Source organism: Hipposideros armiger, unplaced genomic scaffold, assembly GCF_001890085.2.
Source record: "Hipposideros armiger isolate ML-2016 unplaced genomic scaffold, ASM189008v1 scaffold_1177, whole genome shotgun sequence".
Classification (NCBI taxonomy): domain Eukaryota; kingdom Metazoa; phylum Chordata; class Mammalia; order Chiroptera; family Hipposideridae; genus Hipposideros; species Hipposideros armiger.
In genome coordinates, this window is record NW_017732527.1 from 441,740 (window position 1) to 448,637 (window position 6,898).

At 42.9% G+C, this 6,898-nt stretch overlaps 1 protein-coding gene across 4 annotated transcripts in view; it reads right to left on the minus strand.

Moving 5' to 3' along the window:
• Positions 1-5,757, minus strand: part of SLC13A1 (solute carrier family 13 member 1) — a 140,196-nt gene extending 134,439 nt beyond the window's left edge. Inside the window, exons 1-2 of one of the 4 annotated variants that reach the window (XM_019632810.1) lie at positions 5,634-5,757; positions 4,803-5,403 (exon numbers count right to left, since the gene is read on the minus strand). The gene's annotated coding sequence lies outside the window, so the exon portion shown is untranslated. Of the gene's footprint in view, positions 1-4,802 lie in introns of all 4 variants that reach the window. The other 3 variants (XM_019632809.1, XM_019632808.1, XM_019632807.1) reach the window with 3 other exon arrangements.
• Positions 5,758-6,898: the final 1,141 nt, after the last annotated feature.

The following is a 6,898-nucleotide window of genomic DNA, read 5'->3' on the forward strand; positions in this document are numbered from 1 at the left end:
GCCCCTGAGATTAGCGGGAAGTCTACAAGTAGCAGCAAGCCCTCACTTCTTTGCCTTTCACCAGCCTTGCATTTTCCAGTGACCAAGGAGATCACCATTTACCACAAAGCTCTGTAAAATATTGAACTAGTATTTCATTCCGTCTAGCTTTTTGGTGGCTGTGTTTCACCCACACCTTCTCTTACGCTCCATGTGTGGCTACCAGGATTGTTTGTTCTCAACAAACAGTCACCCCTTACCAACATCACCCTTCCCTCCGTGTCATTCCAGTTCCCATGGTCTTTCGGTCAGATCCCAAGCAGCTTGCATATTGGGCATACTTAGCAATAAAAACACCCACTGCATGCTTGCTACTCCTGATTTAAAAGAATCTCCCCCCAAAGAACAAGCAATTAAATTTAAAAATGGGCAGAGTACATGAATAGACATTTCTCCAAAAAAGGACAGATAGCCAATAGACATATGAAAAGATGCTTAATGTCACTAATCATCAGAGAAATGCAGATAAAAACCACAATGAGACATCACCTCATTCCTGCCAGGATGGCTATTATCAATAAATCAACAAATAACAAATGCTGGCGAGGATGTGGAGAAAAGGGGACCTTCGTGCACTGTTGGTGACATTGCAAATTGATACAGCCACTATGGAAAACAGTATGGAAGTTCCTTTAAAAATTAAAAGTAGGACTTTATGATCCTATTAATCCAATTCCACTTCTGACTATCCAAAGAAATCTAAAACACTAATTCAAAAAAATATATGCACCCCTATATTTACTGCAGAGCTATTCACAAAATAGTCAAGATATGGAAACAACTAAAATGCCCATCAATAGACGATTGGATAAAGAAATTGTGGCACATTTATACAATGGAGTATTACTCTCCCATAAAAAAGAATGAACTCTTAACATTTGCAACAACATGGATGGACCTAGAGAGTATTATGCTAANCACCTTCTCGCTGTATCCTCATATGATGGAGAGAAGGTTCACCTCTGTTGTGTCTCTTCTTATAAGGGCACCAATTCCATTCAGAGGTGCTCTACCCTTGTGACCTAATTACTTCCGAAAGGTCCCCACCTCCAAATACCATCATTACATAATGGGTTAGGGCTTCAGCATATGAATTTGGGGGGGATATAAACATTCAGTCCATACCACCTAGCATCCTGAAGTTGATGCTTCCCCAAATTCGGCTGCCATTAACTCAAAAGTTTTCTATAACATCTGAACATCTACTGGTACTCTGTGAGTCTGCTTTTAACCTCTCTTATCCTTCAATCTTTTCCTCTGTATTCCACCAACTCAGCTTGGATGACACATTACTCCCCAGCTATGCTGTTCTCACAACTATCTCACATGGACCATTCTTGGTATTCTGGCATTACAACCCTAAATAATAATATATCCCCAGGCTTGTTTGGTCTGACATGCTAGCCCTGGTACGGAGTTGTAAAATCATATATCATATATTAGCCAGGCAGGCCTAAACCCCAATACAGAGTAATATATACATTTTCTCAGCCCATGCCAACCTCATCTGAGTGCTAAATGCTCTTTGACAACTCCTTTATCCAGCTTGTATTGATTTGCTGGTACCCTCCTTGCCCCTGGCCATGCATAAACTTGAAAGAAATGGCATGGCAAAACCTCTGAGAAATAGGCAATACAATTTATTTTGTCTCTTATTCATTATTCCATTTTATCTATTTCATATGTTTATGTCATGCTTCCTAACCTAAAGAGTGTATTAGTAAGCTTCTTGATAACAGAAATAGTTAAGAAAATAGGCTGTGGAATCAAAATGTCTCTATTGAACATTGGGTTCAGCATATGCTATCTGTGNATCGCTATGGCTCTAGAGCTCTGCGAAATGGAAGCCAAGGGTCCACCAAATAGATCATATAGAGCTACCTGACAACCCCAGCCGGTCCAAATGTTCACTCCTCTTGTAACGTCATGAGGGTTCCATATAGTTCAAATTCAGCAGTCAGAAACTGCTTTGGGGTATAGCTAGAGAGCCCAGTTTAAAGAAATTAGTGACGTAAAAAATTTTCTCCTGATACTCTCAATGCTGCTATGAATTCACTGTTGCTCACAGCCAGATGTGTCTATTTTTCTCACTCAGAAAAAAACTGGTATTTCTTTCACCATTATTACCACCAAAAATATTGTCCCTTTGAGCCTGAAATATCCATTGTTCTTGACGACAATGAAAAGATAAAGTGTTAACATAGTTCCCAATGGTGATTTTATTTTAAGTGTTGTAACGTTGACACAGTCCAGCTTACCGTAGAGCTGACCCATCTTCCTTGGAAATTACTTTTCTACTTAAGTGTAGAATATCTACAATATGTCATTAACATGAATACAGGAAGTCAGCCAGGCTGCTCTCTTGCAATAATTTTCTGTTGGCATAGCTGCAGCATTCACTGCTCTGCACCTCTTGGCTTCTTTTATTAGAGTTTGGTGGCTTTGGGTTCAATGTGGTTGGTTATCAAGGAAATTCATTGTTCAAGGGAAGGAGATGTGTGCATTGTGACCACTTATGATCTTATGAAGAAACACCAAAGTTTATTCTAAGTTATTTATGTGTACCTTTTTGTCCATTTACTTTACCATAGGTTCACAGAGGTCTATTTTCAGAAAAATACTTTCTTCTCAATTTATATTACAGATAAACCACATAATTGAGGACATGGCTTAATTTATACTCTGGCATAAACATGATATAAAATGATAGCAGTGAGTAGAAGTTTGAACGCCAGGTGTTTTGTTTTGTTTTTAATTAGGGAACAGTGTGTTTTTCCGCACCCATCAGCTCCAAGTCAAGTAGTTGTTTCAATCTATTGNCCCCCTGTAGCCTTGGGGAGGAGCCTGCAGTCTTCAGGCCAATAGAGCTGGGACTGGATTGCTGAGATCACTGATCCTACAGCGGTCCTGGATGGGCAGGTAGCCTGCTGCCTCTGTGCTACACTTGAACTCATGACTCTTAGCTGGGATGATGAATACAGCTCTAAGGAAGCCACATTCCTTTAGACACAACACAGAGCCCTGCACACTGGAACTCTGAGCCTTCCCGGAAACACTGTCAGCAAACCAGAACAGGACCCCTTCCTCTGTTCCTTTCCCAGTGTTTGAAAATTTTCTCTTCCACCCTCCAACCCCCAGCTTCCAATGCATGAGCCTTTCTTATCTCCCCTCCGGGCTACCCAGCACAATCCCCTCTTTGAAAGTTGGCCCTCCAAACACCTGGCAGATAAACAAAAGAAACATAAAGAAAGCAAAACACGATAGCTAAAGGGCGTTCTGGACCCTAATTCCGTGTGGGAAGAGCTGGTCTCCACAGCACCAACAACATGCGGTTCTCCTGACACCAGCCAGGTGGCCTACAGTTCAACTCAATTCTGACACTACCTACTTGGAGACAGTAGGTTAAGGGTTCCATTCTATAAGACTGCTCCCCTTCCTGCTCCTGTCATCAGTCATAAGCCCAGGTTGGTACCTATACTTCTGACCAACGTGTTATAGATCAGAAGTTCCTGTGCCCCTCCTTGGGCTCAACTAATTTGCTAGAGCATCTCACAGAACTCGGAAACCTTTACATATATTTACCAGCTTATTATAATAGGGTATGATAAAAGATACGGATGGACATCCAGATGGAAGACATGAACAGAGCAGGGTATATAGGAAGGGGCACTGAGCTCCCAGGCCCTCCCCAGATGTGCCACTCTCCCCACACCTTCACATGCCCACCAACCCGGAAGCTCAGGGAACCAGGTCTTCTGGGGTTTTATGGAGGCTTCATTACATAGGCATGATCGATTGACTAAAGCATTAGCCATTGGCGAATAAACTCTACCTCCAGCTCCTCTCCCTTCACCTTAGGTCAGGGGGTGGGACTGAATGTTCCAATCTCCAATCACATGGTTGGTTCTCTGGCAACCAGTCCCTCTCCTTAAGTGTGGTTCAAAAGTCACTTCACTAACATCACAAAAGATACCATGATCTCATCACTTAGGAAACTCTAAGGGTTTCAGAAGCTCTGTGCCAAAAACAGGGGTGAAACCCAAATATATATTTCTTATTATGTATTACAATGGCTTTCATTATTTTGATTGTTGTATACCAGCAAAAAGAAATGCAAGTTAATATCTTAACCCTAATATAATATGCAAGACACAAACAGGGTTACACGGAAAGACAACAAGATGGAGCCTATGCCATAAGAAGTCAGACAAGGCCTCCCGAGGGGGCAGAGGTGAGGAGGCCAGCTGGAGAAGGGCCGGGCGGGAGAGCACTCCTGGCAGGGCACGCTGCCATGTGAACAGCCTGGAGGCGGCCCCGAGCTCTGAGGGCTCCCTGACCAGTTTGAAAGAAGCTTATTAGATGGTGTAGGGTGTTTGTTATAAGATCAAGTTGAAGAGATAATAATGACTTTCCAAATACTAATCACTGATTGTACCCTTACTCGTACTATCTCATGTAATCCTCACCGCTGGTCCTTTTAAAGAAATTCTATGTAACTAGCACACAGACAGATTTCCTGTCCTCAAGTTGTTCATATTCTGAGAAAGAGACACAAGCAAATAAACTCTAAAACTCTGAAGGTGAATGCCATAAATACCGGGAGCTATTTGGACATAAAAGGAGACCTAGTCCAGACTGCAAAGGCCAGTAGACTTTGGGGGTGTCACATTTGGGCTGAATCTTAAGGAGGGTGCCTGGCAAACAGGGCGAGGCATGTCATTCTGGTGGATTCACATGCATGCGGGATCAAGGGGTTCACTTACGTATGCTGGAAGTTTCTCACAAGCATCCACCGTACTATTCCTTAGAGCTTGGTTAATTCACGATGTGGCACAGCATGGATTCTAGAGCCAGTCCGCCTTGGTTGGGAGTCATGGTGCTGCTATTTGTTAGCTGGGTGACAATGACAGTTTCCTTAAACTCCTGTGTCTCCGTTTCTTCATCTGTAAAGTGGGGATGATAATAGCGTCAAGCTCCAAAAGTCAAGGCTATGCGGATGACATGAGTAAGAACTGGCAAGTGAGCGTATCATACTGACCCTGTAGTTCCTATGTGTAAAAAGTCACAAGCAGATCCCAAAACATTCTCTTCTGTTTCTTTTTGTCATACTCCATTCTTATGTTGTACCATAGGCATATGGTACTCTCGGGGGGAAATAAAGTAGAACACTCTAGGTTTCCCCTTTTTTCAGGAAGGCAGGCAGGAGCTGTCCCCCCATGAATATGCCCCTGCTTCCTCATAAGTTCAAGAGTCTTCACTCCCTTGATCATCATGTACATTGTCATGTCTAAGACAGTAGGAGCTTAATAATATTGGTCAGACAAATCGATCAAGGAATAGATTCCATATATGCCGACTTGGATTCTGGGGAGAAAAGCAGGAACAAGCTATTGTTCTTAGTACATACACACATCATACCTGCAATCTCTTAGAAGGAAAATTTCATGACTTCCGTGGCTAGGTAATAGGAGCCAAGTTTAGTTTAAGACAGAATGCTTGAGTCTCCATTTTTATATCTTTGCACAATCAGATTGAGAAGTGTATCCCAAAGTGTAAAACTCGTCCAGCAGGAAAGCAACTCCGATTCTACTCACACTTCATCTGTCAAGTCCTTGCTGGATTTCTTGCCTGTGTGATACAGTTGTCATTTCTACCCCATGAAAAATTGCCAGTGAGTCTCAGGCAATGTCCTGGCATCCAGTCTGAGTCTCCCTCTCAAGTCTCCTCAGGATCCGGTGTGAGTGGCAGTGAGAGGGACGCTCACTGAAGGTCGCGCTGGGCAGAGACGCCCTCACTCCTCTGGCATCAGGTACCATGAGATGTTTTCCTTTTTTTTTTTATGTTAACCTCTTTTTCTAATCCTAACAAAAAAAAAACACGCAGTTCAAATCACTATACTCATACTAGTACGTGTTTTCTATTGTATAGATTCTGGTTTGAAGTGTTGCAAAGAATAGACTCTTGGGTACCCAGGCGGAGCTCTATGTGGAGTGGCAAAGTGGGTGGTGTTTGCTTCTGACACATTCTGCCTGGCCCCTCCAGCCTTCCCTCATGTTCCGTGCCCGATGCCCCACACCCTGACTCTTGTCTCTAGCTACTCAGGGTTCCCTTCCGCAATGTCCAGCAAAGGTTTGCAGGCCCCAGCTCACCAGCCTGTTATTCACCTCCTTGTCCTATTACTCATCTGTTCCCTCACCCACTCTACACATATTTCCTGAGCACATGCTGTGTGCAAAACACCGCACAGATGCTCTGGATACAACCGAATGCAAGACAAACACGCCTTTCTCCAGTGGGTTTGCATTTGGTAAGGGAAATATACAGACAGCAAGTAAATAATTACAAATGGTGAAAATGCTATGAAGGGAGCAAACTGGGTGATAAGAGAGAAAAACAAGGAAGAGAGGCTATTTTAGATAGAGGTGGTCAGGTAGACCTTTCTGAAGTCCAAAGGATGGGACAAGGCCAGCCATGAAAGAACAGAGAAAATATGTCCATGTAGACAAGCACACACACAAAAGCTTCAGGTAGGTCAAAGCTTAGCAAGTTTGACGGTCTGGAGGTAAGGCCCTGTGGCCAGAGCCACACCAGGAAATTGGAAAGAGATACAGGAGGCCAGATCATACATGACCTACAGGTCTTGGTGGGGAGTCAGATTCAGGGTCCTGTTCTGAACCATCTCTTAACCTTAATGAATAATTTTATTCTAAAAACGTTTAAGAGCATGACGTTGGAGTCATAAAGGACTAGGTCCAAATACTGACCCTAACACTAACTATAGCTTCTTTCAAAATTTGGATAACATCTCTCCCAGAGGCTTGAGGTAAGAATTAAATAAGATAATGCATGTTTAGCACTT